At 33.6% G+C, this 16,028-nt stretch overlaps 1 protein-coding gene across 10 annotated transcripts in view; it reads left to right on the top strand.

Annotated features, from left to right (window-relative positions):
• TULP4 (TUB like protein 4) overlaps positions 1–16,028 on the top strand; it is a 196,817-nt gene that overhangs the window by 14,340 nt on the left and 166,449 nt on the right. The window lies entirely within an intron of this gene.

The raw sequence follows: 16,028 nt of genomic DNA, 5'->3' as shown, positions 1-16,028 counted from the left end.
AGATCAAATGACAAATTGCTAAGAGCCCCAACAGAATGGCAAGGTATCTAGCAAACTTAAGTTGTTAAATGTTTAGAGAAAATAGTGGTACATTGTGTTCATATAGTAGATGATGGCTATGATTTTTCGAGATATCTTCTAAAACCTCTAAAAGCAGTTTTTGTGAAGTTAATATAGGAACCTTTTTCACCATTGTGGAAAATGAGAAGGTTTTATTGAAACTTTTCTCTTTGGGTACTTCATCTAAATAAACACAAACTTTAAAATTTATTGGCAGGTGCCCAATGACATTTATATAAGTAGCTTGTCACATTTTTCAGGTTAGATAAATAAGAGTCCTAGTCTTTTTTCTATATCTAGGTTCTCAAAAATCTCTATTATCTTTTTATTATCTCATTACCACTGTAATGAACTGCTTAATGGTCTCATGAAAAATCAGCAAACTTCAGGTTTTTTTCTTGGGGGTCAGAAGGCAAAATTGATCACTAGATTGTGTTTGTGTTTATTACAAGGAAGGGAGAAGAGTCCAAAAAGACTTAGGCCCAGGGGAGCATTTTGTCTGTAAACCTGATAGAGTAAATTAGAATCTCCTTGTCTTTCTTACTCAGACTGTACACAAATTTAACTGTTTTGTGATTGATATTTTATATTTATGTTGTGTCCTGCTTTCTAGAGCCCCCAAGTTGGGGTGACAAAACTTACCGTGCTTTCTAGAGCCTCTAGCCCGGGGTGCCTTAGTGAAGTGATAAGGCAAGGTAGATATATAGTAGTCCCAAGGATGGTAGAAATATGGAGTACATTTATTCCCAATTCTTTCACCCTTATATCCCCTCATACCCTTATGTAACAAAAACAACACTGGACATGCGCTAAGTATATACTGGGTACGTGGGACCACAAAAACAACTTGCTATTGTATGTCGTTTTCCAGCTAGTACTTCCACCTAGTATCACTCTGCTTCAATTACAACATAGATTGTCACTGCCCTCTTGACTTCTCAGGAAGGCTGAGAGCCCTTAGGGGACATGGGGAGCCGAACCAGACATTGCCAGCAGGTTCCCTCTGGGCTGAAGGATCTTATACCTTTCCCAGAGTTCCCCCATTGTGTGTGACCCTCTACATATTTTGGTGTCATAATCTTAGTCTTTGGTTACTTAAGAAAAACATTTAAAGAATATATATGCATATCTCTGTAAAATCAGGAATAACTTTCATATTAAATAACTTTGTAATGTTTTAATGTCTTTGATTAAACTCCTAACATTTCCAAGTTTCTCCTGGATCAGTATAATAAGATCTTATTTCTGACCCTACATGCATAGGAAGCAAAACTTTATTACATCCCAGTATAATTATACAAAAAACACAGCATAGTACTCTGATGATTCCTGCTTGTTTTAATTAGTAGAGTTAGAATGAATTAATTTTTAACTTATAATTTAAGGAATCAGGACCAGGAGTTACATAGAATGATAGTTGTAATTTTTAACTTATAATTTAAGGAATCAGGACCAGGAGTTACATAGAATGATAGTTGTATTTAGAAGCTTTTTTTGAATTGAGATGGGTGGTATTGGTGTTTCAGGTAGCAGCAGGTGAGCATACTGCTAAAGTTACCATAATTGGAACAAGACTCTTCTGAGTTGCCATCTGTTCAAGAGCTGTTCAAAAATCAACAGTGTTTTTTGAGTAGTGTAGAATTATTCTGTTTATCTTGCAATATTTGAGAATTATTAATGGCAGGACAGAACTGATAAAGCATTAATAGTTTGGGGAAAATTAGTATGAATTGAAGGGAAATTATTAATTGTTTTTAAGGATCAAAACTATAACTTCTCTCTTTTCTGAACTCCCAGATGGTTACCCAGTTAGCTACAGTTCTGTATTTGTCAGGCATGGCAACTGAACATTATTTATGACTGTTATGTATGATATTGTATAGAGGATAGAGAATCAGAATCGTATAGTGGATAGAATAGTTGATTTTATCAAGGAGCCATTTTAAGGTTTTGCCTCAGATACATATTAACTGTGTGATCTTGGGCAAATTACTTAACCTCAAGGAACTTCAGCTTCTTTTGTAAGTTGGAATAATATCATTTGCTATTATAAATTTAGCTCTTTCATTTTATAATTCATACATACACATAGATATACAATGTCTAGTGTTATCATCATAAGCTTGTTCTTACCTTTTTTTGATGGGAGTTTATAGATAGATACAGTTTGAGGACAAGCTGCTATCCACTTATTCTTATAGTTATTGTTCTGACAACCATGGTGTAATTGCATAACATACCTCCTTTTTATGAAAGAGTAAGAGTATTAGGATCTAAGTCTCTTTTCTCAGGACTTATAAATTTGTGACAACTTGGGTAGATGACAGGAAATATGTATCTTGTCCCATTTGATTTTCATTCTTCTAGGTCTCTGTTTTGAGAATTTTTCATTCCTTAGTTTTTAGAGATTGAGAATTTGGTATATTAATATTATTGGCATTCTTACATCACTTTTTATGGCTCATTGTTTCAACTAGTAATTTGGGACAACAGTTCTTGTTAGGTTCTTACTAAGTGCTAATGAGATAATGAGATATTAGGTTTTTACTAAGTGCTAAGTTGATACTTACCAATTCTCTAGTTCTGGCCTTTACTGGGAGTTTTACTTGTGAACTCCTGGGGAGGAGCAAGTTCATTGGTTGAAGTAATTTTTCCCAGAAGCCCTTGCATTATCCCACGCCCATTCTCTGGGAGGATAGAAGAAGGCGAATCTCTGCTCTAGGCCAGACTTGAGGCGGCTCTCTGGAGGAAGAAGTCTCTCCTCTAAACCAGAGAGCAATCTGCAGTCTCTGGAGACTACATCACGGTACATATTGGCGTCCACAACGTGGGGCAAGGACTTTTGCTTATCCTGATAAGGACTTATTCTGAGGAGGAGCTAGCCCAGACCTTCACATTTAAGGACTTATTCTGAGCCCTTCAGAGGAGCTAGACTGGAGCATCGCAAGTTCTGTCTGTATTTACATGCTATTTCCAATACAATTTACTTGTTAAATTTTCAAGAGCATTTTGTAGTTTTTGTTTCTGGTATAGAAATTTGTTGTCCTTTCATTTATAAAAGATAGGGAGCTTGTGGTTTATAATTTTAGCCACTTGTTTTTGTCTTTTTAACTATGTAGTAATTGTTAAATTTTTATTTGCAGTTTTATATTCCAGTTTCTAATACTTAATTGCACGATCTACTTAGCCAATAAATCTAGATTTTTTTTTTTAAGGATAATCTTTTTTGGTTATTTCTGGACATAATAACTCAATCCTGAATAGCTACTATCTTACTATCATTTTCTGTTTTCCATAAACAGATCTGTATTACTTAGCCATTTATCACTATGATGTTGGTTGAGTTCATGTGAATGCTACCAATGTAGGACTTTTTTTTTTTTTTTTTGGAAAAATTAAGAAAATTTTATTTTAAAAATATTTTCTCCCAATTACATTTAAAGATAATTTTTAATAATCAAGTTCCAAATTTTTTCCTTCCTTCTTTCAATTCTCCTCCACCCCTAAGAAATTTGATATAGGTTTTATATGTGCTGTCATGTAAAACATTTTTCCTATGAGTCATAGAAAATAAAGTAAAAAATAATATGCTTCAATCTTCATTCAGACTCCATCATTTTTTGCTCTGAATGTGGATAGCATTTTTCTTCATGAGTCTTTTGGTATTGTCTTAGGTCGTTGTATTGCTGAGAATAGTTGTGCTTCACATTTGATCATCCTGCTGTTATGATGTACAGCAGTGGTCCTCAAACTTTTTAAATAGGGGGTCAGTTCACTGTCCCTCAGACTGTTGGAGGGCTGGACTATAGTAAAAACAAAAACTCACACTCTGTCTCCGCCTCTCAGCTCATTTGCCATAACCCGGTGGGCTGCTCTGGCCTGCGGGCTGTAGTTTGAGAACCCCTGGTGTACAGTATTCTCCTGGTTCTTATTGCTTTACTTTGTATCAGTTTGTGTAAGTCTTTCTAGATTTTCTGAAATCATTAGTATTTTATCATAGTCATTACCACAACTGTGTTCACCAATTCTCCAGTTGATGAATATCCCCTCAATTTCCAATTATTTTGCCACCACAAAAAGATTTTACAAATAGCACCTTTATTCCCCTCCTTTTTAAAAAATTTGGATCTCTTTGGAATTTAGACCTAGTAGTGTTATTGCTGGATCAGAAGATATGCAGTTTGGGACACTGATGCATTGTTGGTGGAGTTGTGAAAGAATCCAACCATTCTGGAAAGCAATCTGTAATTATGCCCAAAAAGTTATCAAACTGTGCATACCCTTTGATCCAGCAGTGCTACTACTACTGGGCTTATATCCCAAAGAAATACTAAATCAGGGAAAGGGACCTGTATGTGCCAAAATGTTTGTGGCAGCCCTTTTTGTAATGGCTAGAAACTGGAAAATGAATGGATGCCCATCAATTGGAGAATGGTTGGGTAAATTGTGAATGTTATGGAATATTATTGTTCTGTAAGAAATGACCAGCAGGATGAATACAGAGAGACTTGGAAAGACTTATATGAACTGATGCTGAGTGAAATGAGTAGAACCAGGAGATCATTATATGTAAAGTTCTGTTGTCTCCAGAAACTGCTGATGGCTTTCTGGGAGGAGATCTACTGTCTCCACTCAATCTCTCGGCCAGATTCTTCTTCCTATAGAGAGCTGCCAACTCTGACCTAGAGTAGACTCCTTTCCTCCAGAGTACCATCATCTTTTATCCTCCCAGAGAATGGGCATGGGATAACGCAAGGGCTTGTGGGAAGATTATTTCTACCAATGAACTTGCTCCTTTTAAACATTAAGCTCCTCCCCAGAAGTTCAAAGGGATAAAACTCCCTTTAAAGGCTGGAACTAGAGAATTGTTAAGTACCGACTTAGCATTTAGTAAGAACCTAATATCTCATTATCTCATTAGCATTTAGTAAGAACCTAACAATTTTACACTTCAACAATGATACTGCATGAGGATGTATTCTGATGGAAGTGGATATCTTCGACAAAGAGAAGATCTAATTCAGTTCCAATTGGTCAATGATGGACAGAATCAGCTACACCTAGAGAAGGAATACTGAAAAATGAATGTGGACTACTTGCATCTTTGTTTTTCTTCCCAGGTTATTTTTACCTTCTGAATGCAATTCTTCCTGTGCAACAAGAAATTCGCTTCTGCATGCATATATTGTATCTAGGATATACTATAACATATCTAACACGTATAAGACTGCCTGCCATCTAGGGGAAGGGGTGGAGGGAAGGAAGGGAAAAATTGGAACAGAAGTGAGTGCAAGGGATAATGTTGTAAGAAATTACCCATGCAATATGCTGTCAAAAAAAGTTATAATTATAAAAAAAGAGAAATACTATTATTAAAAACAAACAAACAAAAAAAGAAGATAGGAGCAGTTTGATTGTCCTTTGGGCATCATTCCAAATAGCTCTCCAGAATGGTTATATGAGTTCACAACTCAAGGGAGATCTTTTTTTTTTATTATTATATTTCAGCTTTTGAACTGATTTTTTAAAATGTTAAATAATTTTTATCATGAATAATAGAAGTATCAATTTTTACAAGTATGGAAAATACTTTTACATGTAAACAGTTAATCCACCAAACATGTCTTAAATGCCTACTATGTAGGCATATCAAGTAAAGTAATAAATAAAGTGATAAATACATACATTTTTGTTTGAAGAGGAAGAATTGAGCTCTAATAAGATGAAGAAAGTCTTTTATTAGTAGATCAACAGGAACTGTGGCTTGAGGGAACATGGGGATTCTAAGAAGTAGAGGTTAGGAGGAAGTGTATTCTTGGTGTGGGAAGACTTGTGCAAAGATGTTGAAGCAAAGATGGAAAGTTGTGCCTGGGAAATCACAGGTGGAACAGTTTGGCTAGAATGCAGAGTTTATGAAATTTATCAAGGTATAATGTGCCTATCTGGAGAGGCAGGCTGGAGACAGATTGAGAAGGGCTTTAAATATCAGTAGAACTGATATATAGTAAATAGTTTACTAGCTGTTCTTTTTATATCTTCTCTGATCTTATTAATCATATATATATATATGTACACGTATAAATATGTTTGTATATACATATGTGCCCACACTTGATTGTTTTGTGCAATTGTAGCAAAATGCATCCTGGGGTCAAGAGAGGAATACTTTTATCTACTTCTTTTATTGTATCATCTTAGTAAATGTTTCCTCATTCTATTTACATTGTAAATTTGTTCCTACACTTTCCATTTATGCCATATGTATTTGCGGAAGAATATATACCTCAGGTTTAGGGGAAGAATAGAATAGTTTTTTGCTACTGTTTTTTACTATGATTTCTTAGTAAATACTTTTGCCAACAACTAATAATATCTTCTGACTGAATGTTAGTGGGAAGCATACTGGATGGGACCTGAGCCTGCATATGCCATAACAATAAAGCCTTCTTGAGGTAGCTGCCTTCAGAAGATTTAATCCTTGCATATGAGTGCCAAGGTGGGAGCATAACTAGGTTAGTTGCTCCAGAATTATCATTTAATCTTAAAAATTGGAAGGAATAACATGTGCAAAAATGTTTGTAGCAGCCCTTTTTGTAATGGCAAGGAATTGGAAATTGAGTGAATGCCTGAATAAGTTATGATATATGAATGTAATGAAATATTGTTTTAGAAGAAATGATCAGGGGTAGCTAGGTGGTGCAGTGGATAGAACACCACCCCTGAAGTCAGGAGGATCTGAGTTCAAATGTGGTCTCAGACACTTAACACTTCCTAGCTGTGTGACCCTGGGCAAGTCATTTAACCTCTATTGCTTCAGGGGAAAAAAAAGGAAAGCAAGCAAGCAAGAAATAAAGAAAAAAAAAAGAAATGATTAGCAGGATGATTTCAGAAAGGCCTGGAATTCATCACGAACTGATGCTAAGTGAAGTGAGTAGAATCCAGAATATTGTACACAAGAAGATTATGTGAAGATCAATTGTGATAGACTTGACTCTTTTCATCAATGAGGTGATTCAGGCCAAGTCTAATAGACTTGTGATAAAAAGAGCCATATGCATCTAGAGGAAGGACTTTGAGGACTGAATATTTACTATTGGAAAACTGGAAATCTACTAGAAAACATTTAAAGTTTTTAAAATTTTATTGTGACTCTTTTTCATAATATTAGTAACTCCTCTTTCATTTATCTTGTGCATAGTAAAGAGTTTTCATATCAAATCTTCTTAAAGCCTACTGGTAGATTTTTTTTTTTTTAAGTTTATGTTATGATGACTTAGCATGATATGTGGTAGTAATCAATATACCTTAATGAATCAGAGCTCTATTAGTACTATGTTTCCTACAACCCAGCAGCTTATAAATCACAACATTGTTCAATTGATTCTAGAATATGTGACCCTCTATATTTAGCTAACTGCTACTTTTTGTGAAAATATACTCTTAGGAAAATTTGATTTATATTCTTCGGATTGTAGCATTTAGAATTAGAAAGGGAACCTATAGGGTGTGCATTTTAATTCTTTTATTTATGGAAATATCTTCATCCAGAGTAGTAACTTCCTTATTCCTAGAATTCACTATTCCTTTATTTTTGCCTCTTAGAGTCTCTATTATTCAAGACTTAGCTCAGATGTTACCTTTTGCACAAAATCTTTCTCAGGCCTGATATCTACTGGGGTTCTTCCCCTGCAAATATCTTGTATTTAATTTTTATATATAATGCTGTCTTTCCAGGTGGAAACTTTTTGAGGGCAAGAATTGTTTCATTTTTGAATTACTGGGATTTGTTCTAGTGCTTAGAATTTTATAGATTTTAATTAATAATGCTTTTTAATGGATTGATTTGGGAAATAGGGGTTTAAGTAAGCCCTGCTACTTACTGGCTTTATGTCATGCAAAATGTAATCTGCCTCAGTAAGTTTTAGTTTTCTCGCCAGTAAAATAAAGAGGTTTGAATAGATGCTCTCTTGCTTTAATAGAAGACCTAATGATCTGTTATTCTATGAAAACTTGGGCTCATGAAGATAAAAATTATTTGTGTGAAGTCTGATAGGTTACAAATAGATGAGAAATCCCATTTAGACCTAATAGGGAGCTCAGATGCTAAACATTTAGAGCTTTCTTTTTTACAGTTGAAGATGCTGATGCTCAGGGAGCTTGTGACTTGTTGAAAGTCACACAGGTTTTACAGATGGTATTAAATCCATAGGCCTTGATTGCAGAGCTAGTGCCTTTTCCCTGATAGTACTCCAGATCTGAGCACAGAATTTTTCATTCTAAGTCCCTTGTTTTTGTGGTCAAATAAATTAAATTCTATAAGCAAGCTTTGAGGATACATGATAAAAATGAAAACATCCCTTGTCCTTAAGGACTTTACATTCTAATTGGGAAAAGCATCATATGTGGAACACTGAAATATTTACTTATTCATCTATTGATTTATTCATGTTTTATTTGTGTTTTCTTTGCTTTAATAAGCCAAAATTTTCCTTATTTTCTCACTAATTAATTTTTTTTAAACAGGTACCAAATTTTCATGATTACTCTTTGTAGTAAACTACAGAGCTGCTTAAACTGTGGGTAACTACAGTTAATATGGGTTAACTAAATATGGGGGTTATTAAAAATATGGCAACACTAAAAGATTTTTGAATGCAATGACCAAAAATTAATTCAAAATCAAATGTGTAATGAATCTAGGGTGTTTCTGACAATGCTTACCTATGTTGCATCATGCAACTTCACTTCAGTTTTGGTTCTGAACATTCAACCTACAAACTTTGCACTGTACATGCATGAATGCTGCCAGAAACACCTTATCTAAGATTTGAGATGGATTTGTATAAAAATTGTGTGAAAAGGGATCATATATGAGAAAAGTTCAATCAACACTGGTATAGTTGGAAATTTGATGCTGTTAGGCCCTGGTTCTTTTCTACATATCTCTTGTTTCTCTAGATGATTTTTATACCTTTTTCTAATTGTATAAGGTAACTATGGTTAATAAGTAACCATTTATCAGTAAGGTACAAAGCATGTGATTTAGGTATTATTGTTTTTGTTATATTGACTTACTCTAGCCATAAGCAATTAATGTCTTCAATAATTTAAAGTCTTTAATTCTTTTAAATAAGTTTTTAGTTCTATTTATATGACGATGCCTCTGTCTTGGTTACTGGACTTCTAAAAATTTCTTACATTCTGTAATTATTGGTAAAGTAATTTCTATCTCTTCTTTCAGGCTTTTCCTTGATAATGTATTAAAAAGATTATTTGTATGGGGTTTTATTGTATATTCTGAAAATTTGCTGAATTTGTTGTTGTTAAATGAGTAAAGAAACTCATAGTCTAACTCATTATAGTCTAAAGAAAGACTGTCATCATTTATTTAAAAAATGATACTTTTGTTGCCTATACTTATTCTTTCAGATTTTTCATGTTTTATTACAATACTATTTCTAGCACTGTTAAATAGTTGTGGTAACAATAGATACCCTTGCTTTTACCTTAATTTTGATGAAAAATTTTTCATTGCATAGAATATTGCATTTTTGTTTTAGATGGATGCTATTTATTAAGCATATTAAATAAAAATCCATTTATTTCCCCACTTCCTAGTTCTTTTTTTTTTTTTTTTTTGATTTTATCAAAAGTATTTACAGCAGTGGTCAATATAATATTTTAACAATTGTTTTATTATAAATATGGTCTGTTTATAGTTTCCCATATATTGAACTAGCTTACATTTCTGGAATAAATTCAAGGCGGGAACAGTGGTTTAATGGATAGAATGCTAGGCTTAGAGTCAGGAAGACGAGTTCATAATCGGCCTCAAACATTTAATAATTGCGTGATGTTGGACAAGTCACTTAAACTCTGCCTTAATCTATTGAAGGAGAAAATGGCAAATTACTCTAGTATCTTTGCCAAGAAAATCCCATGGCCAGTATTGGGATGCTGTGCCTCGTGGGATCTTGAAGAGCCAGATATGACTGGACAACAACAATGTATATTCTCTTAATGTGTGCTTGTAAGCCTCTTTGCTAATAGTTTATTTAGCATTTTTGCATAGATATTTATAACATATTTACCTGTCATTTTAATAATAATAGCCAGCATTTATATAGCTTCTTAAGATTTCCAAAACTCTTTACAAACAATATTTAATTTTATCTTCACATCAGGTAGGCTAATATGATTCCCATTTTTACAGCTGGAAAAACTGAGCAAACAGCAGTAGTAATTTAGTGAGGTTCACACAACTAGTAAGCATCAGAGGCAGTATTTTAACTTAGGACTAATTTTCAGGTCCAGTACTCTATCCACTCTACCACCTTAGCTACTTAAGAAGGCCTGATCTAAGTTACCTATTTCTTGTTCTGTTAATCTGGGTGTTTTACATTTTGTAAATACTTACTCATTTATTAACTTAACAGTTTTTTGGCATATAACTGGGGAAAAGTTTCTAATAATTTCCCTTTTTTTCCCTTCATTATTTGTGAATTTTCCTTTTTCTTTTTTTAGTATTACCAATTTGATTTTCCTCTTTTAAAAACTACATTAGCTAATGATTTATCAATTTTTAAAAATGAGCTTTTAAAAGTTTTTTTAAAATTTGTTAGAAGGTTTTTAAAGCAATTCGATGCTTTTCCAATTTTATTTGGTTATGTATCAAGTTTTTCAAACTTTTTTCCCCTCATTTTTTGGTGAAAATATTTAGATAAATTTCTCTTTAAAGATTTCTTTGTTGTCATCCCAGTAGTTATATATGGTGGTTCATTGTTGAAATTTTCTATTGTTTCTATCACTTGTTCTTGTATTCACTGTTCTTTATCATTACATTATTTTGTTTCCATTTAAGGTTCATTCCTTTTCTTAAAGGCCCATTATTGGTTATAGTGTTTCTTGCATTGTAATTAGTAAAGAATATATTTAATATTTCTGGGGTTTTTTTTGTATTTGAGGTTTTATGCCTTAAGATTAATTTTTGTAAATATAACACACAGCTGAAAAATATGTAATAATAACAGTAGCTACTGTATGTATAGAATTATAAGTTTTATAAAGTACTTTACATGTATTATCTTATTTTGTCCTTAAAATAATACTGTGAAATAGGTACTATTTCACCATTTTTTTTTCAAATGAGGAAATAAGGGCTGAGGTTGAGTGATGTGCCCATGACCACCTACTTTCCCTTCTTCCTCATTTCTCTGCTTTCTTTTGTTTCTTTTCTTTTCTTTAAACTCTTAGTCATGTATACATATGTGTGTGTATGTATGTATATATATGATATATATATATATATATATATATATATATATATATGATAGAAAAATATATAAAAGATTAAATCCACCTCCAAACCATGTGCTTGTCTTATTTAACTGCTTTTTTTTTAAAACTCTTAATGATTTTGATGGGACATTTATCTCTTCTCTTCTTATTAAAACAAAACATTTCATCATTACTCAACCTCTTTCTGGTTTATTACAGTATTTTTTTTTAAACTGGAAGTTCTAGATCTTGGCTGTGGCATTCCTTAGAGCTTTTATTTTGAGGTTTCTTTCAGAGGATGACCAATGGATTCTTCCTTTTTCATTTTGCCCTCTGGTACTAATAAATCTTTGTAATTTATATTTATTTCTTAAAATATGGCATCCCAGCTTTTTTTTTTTTTGTCATTATTTTCAGGAATTCTAATAAATTTTAAATTATCTTTTCTCCATCTGCTTTCCAGGTCTGGTGTTTTAATAGTAAATATCTTTTGACATACCAGCCAAAGTGTGTGGGGGGGGGTAGGAAGAAGCAGTAAAGCCTCAATTTCCCTCATAGTTATTTCAGCAAAGACTAGGAAAGCATAATACACCAAGTCTTTGTCATGAAAACTAAGGGAAAAACTGTAATTTTTCTAGTCCAGATTAGTATAGAGTGATAGAGATAAGACTGTAGATATATGCCTGTTAAGTTTTAGCTAGGAAGGCACTGCACAGAGCTTTATAAGCGTGGGGACTGACTAGAGATCACAGGATCATGTACTAAGGCAAGAAATCTCAGAACTATGAGGGGCTGACCTAACATTGAACAGGAGGCAAATGGCAATCCTGTCATATTTTCTCTGGAGTTTAGTCTTAGATTCAGTGTATACTGAAGAGAGGGGATATAGGCTTAATAGTAGTAGACCAGGGCATGGATCAGTTGTGTTCTTTTGGCCATGGGTTAGAGTAGGGAGCAGGAACAGAAATGAACAGCAGCTGTGTGACTGAATATAGAGTAGGGTTTTGAATTCTGTTGCTCTGTGTCCAAAACAGGGAGCTCAGATCAAGAGGCTTCAATTTCTATCTTTCTGAACCTGCAAAACTTTTAAGACAAGTGGCAGAATCTGGGGCCAGCCCAACGTTCAGTTGTTCAGACTATGTAACTTGCAAAGTTTAGCCTAGCAATGTTGTGATGAGACTTCATCATAGAGCAGATTGTTTTGGGCATGATGAAACCTTTTAGTTCTCTAGCCTGAGTTCTCTAACCCCTGAAATCCATTTAAAAATACAGTATTTAATACTACTCTTAGAAAGCTTCAATACTACCTAAGAGAATGCAGAACAGTGTGAAGCAAGATCCAGATATTTCCTTTAGAATTTCACAGAGCCCAGCCCAGAATGAAGCCTTAAGGACAAACATGGCTTGAATATGATTTTTATTAGCAGCCATTGGTGGAAAGGAAGGAGAAAATGTGGAATGATACCAGAAAGCAATGAATATGGAGTTATAACAAAGAATAATTTGCCAAGTAAAACTGAGTACAAAATTGAGAAAGCTATGGAATTTTGAAGTGTAAACCACAGGAGTGAAAAGAAACATAAAAAGGTAAATCTGAACAAACAGTGATAAAGAGTCAAAAAAGGAACAAACTGCTTATTCAGATATGGGGAGATGATATGTATTTTTGGCTGCTTGCAGTGATTTTTCTTTTATTTGGAAACTCTCGATTTTGGCTATGATGGTTCTAGAAGCACTCATTTATAATTTTTTTTTTTTTTCAGGAGGTAAGTACTGGGTTCTTTTTCTTTCTACTCTATCCTCTGTTTCTAAAAGCTCTGGGCTGTTTTCTTTTAAGGTGTCTTAAAACATGATTCTTTTTTAAAAATATGGTTCTTTTTTATGATTTTAATGTTCTGATAGTTCTATGATTTTATTTTTCTTTGAACTTTTCCAGGTCAGTTGGCTTTTGCTATGAATTGCTCTATATTTTTTCTGTTTCTTTCCCTTCCCCCCCACCCAGCATTTTGACTTGTAGATGTTTTGAGGGTATTCTTTTTTTGTATTTGTGTCTCGAGCTTCTAATAGAATTTTTTGTTTCCTATTCTTCCAGCCTTCTTGCCACACTTCTGGAGGGAGATTCTAGGCTGGCCTTATTGCTGCTGGCCTGAGGGTTCCAAGTGTTTTTTATCCAGGTGAAGGTGGAATCTTTTTTAGAGAAACAAGCAGGAGTACAGTGTTAGTAGATCACAGGATATGTAGGTATAGAAGAACTGTAAGGTGTAAGAAGACTGGAAAGATGGATGGGGCAGGTTAGAAAGAGCATTGAGCACAAGAGGACTTTGACTTAATCCTGGAGTTGATAAGGAACCATTGAAGTTTATACTCTTTACTTGAGGGTATTCTCTAAGTATCTCAAATTCAACATGTCTAGGTGTGAGCTTATCCTTTTACTTATACCCCTTTCATATCTCTCTCTGCTGAGATCTTTCCATTTATCCAAGCTCAAAGTCTGTAGGAGTGATTCTTGATTCTTTTCATTTATCCTTCATATCCAAACAGTTGTCAGGTCTTGCATTTAAACCTCTTAAACATTTCTTTCTCTCTATTCATTATATAACCATCAGGTCATCGCCTCTATTTTGGACAATTGCAATAGCTTCTTTATCTTTATAAATTCTTTCTGTCCTCTCTTTAATATGTTCTCCTTATAGCAGTCAAATTAATTAGTTTTAAAGGAAGGTCTGAGCAGATGACTTCCCTACTCAAGAAGCTTCTAGTAGTTCAGTACCTTTACTACAAAATTTATAACAAACTTGTCTGTCTGACATTTTATTTGTTGCTTGCATTCATAAAGCTAAAGTTCAGTTGGAAGGAATTGAAAATAAAGAAATCATTATTTTCCTCTTTATCCTTCTTGCTCAGTCTGTTCTGTTTGCAAGATTCCTTTGTGTGTGATGAATACCCCTTAATTATTGTCTAATTATTTCATTTATATTGATATATTTGTCTCCTTATTATATTATGAGTTTCTTTGGCACAGGCACTATAAAGGAAGGTCCTTAACAGATACTTTTTTTTTTTTACTGATTAATTCAAAATGTCAGTATGTGAAATACACTGAGCCCTTGTTAGAAGAGAATACATTATTTCTTTTCTAAAATCTAAGGTTTATGAAATCTTATGTAAGAATGAGTGCACTACCACTACACACCTCTCAGATTGGCTAAGATGACAAGAAAACATAATGATGAATGTTGGAGGGGATGTGGGAAAACTGGGACACTAATACATTATTGGTGGAGTTGTGAACTGATTCAATCATTCTGAAGAACAATTTGGAACTATTCCCAAAGGGCTATCAAGCTGTGCAAACCCTTTGATCTAGCAGTGTTTCTATGGTCTTGTTACTCTAAAAAGAACATAAATGAGGGAAAGGGACCCACATGTGCAAAAATGTTTGTGGCAGCCCTTTTTTGTAGTGGCAAGAAACTGGAAACTGAGTGGATGCCCATCAATTGGAGAATGGCTGAATAAGCTATAGTATATGAACATTATTGTTCTATAAGAAATGATCAGCAGGATGATTTCAGAAAGGCCTGGAGAGACTTACATGAACTGATGATAAGTAAAATGAGCAGAACCAGGAGATCATTATACAATTCAACAACTATACTATATGATGAGCAATTCTGAAGGATGTGGCTCTCTTTAATAATGAGATGATTCAGGCCTCACACACTTAATACTTCCTAGCTGTGTGACCTTAGGCAAGTCACTTAACCCAATTGTCTCAACAAAAGGAAAAAAATCATGTCACAAAGATTTTTCCCCAATTACCTTCTGAAAGAACTCTCCTGTTACTTATTTGTTTTTGTTTTTTTTTTAAATGCCCAATGATTTATTTCATTGACACATGGATAGTTAAAGACTGAACACTCCTCCTTGGGTTTGCAATACATTCCATGTAATTAGAAGGGACTGTAGGGAGCTTAACTACTGTGCAGTTTGTAGAATAACATATTCAGTCCCTAATTTCCTGGGATATGAAACATTATTCACCTGAATCTGTCCCTGTTCTGACAATTGATTATCAAATAGCACTATACTAGAAGACCTAAGATGCACAGAAAGGATAATAATAATAATCATCCTTAGAATAAATCCAGAGTTGTTCAATAGGAAAAGCAATTAAGACAGCTATGTTATAGTATTTTATAGTTAAAGAACTGAATTTCTTATATGTATACTAACTTTTTTTTGGTACTCAGACTCTTTTTAAAAAATGATAATAACTTTTTATTTTCAAAATATATGCAAAGATAGTTTTCAGCATTCACCCCTGCAAAACCTTGTGTTCCAAATTTTTCTCCCTTCCTTCTCCTAATCTCCTTCCCTAAACAGCAAGTATTCCAATATATGTTAAACATATCCCTCAGATTTTTCAAAATTTAGAGAAAGTTTTGTAAAACTGTATAATCCTAACACATACATAGAAGAACTCCACTGACATTGGAAATATTTTTGTGAACAGATAGTATTTCAAAATGAAAACTCTTGCATTAAAATATAGAATGGCTATTTTGGGGCCAAGTGGAGATTTTTAATGACCCATTTCTTTCCCTTCCTCTTCTCCTATACAATTTGAAGATTTTATTCATAAGATACAGATTAAGTAGGTGAATCAGAAAAAGGGAGGAATTTGTTAGCCA

The sequence above is a fragment of the Sminthopsis crassicaudata genome, chromosome 4 (genome assembly GCF_048593235.1).
Source record: "Sminthopsis crassicaudata isolate SCR6 chromosome 4, ASM4859323v1, whole genome shotgun sequence".
NCBI classification, from domain to species: domain Eukaryota; kingdom Metazoa; phylum Chordata; class Mammalia; order Dasyuromorphia; family Dasyuridae; genus Sminthopsis; species Sminthopsis crassicaudata.
Note: the sequence above shows the minus strand (reverse complement) of the source record. Positions and strands in the feature narration are given on the sequence as shown.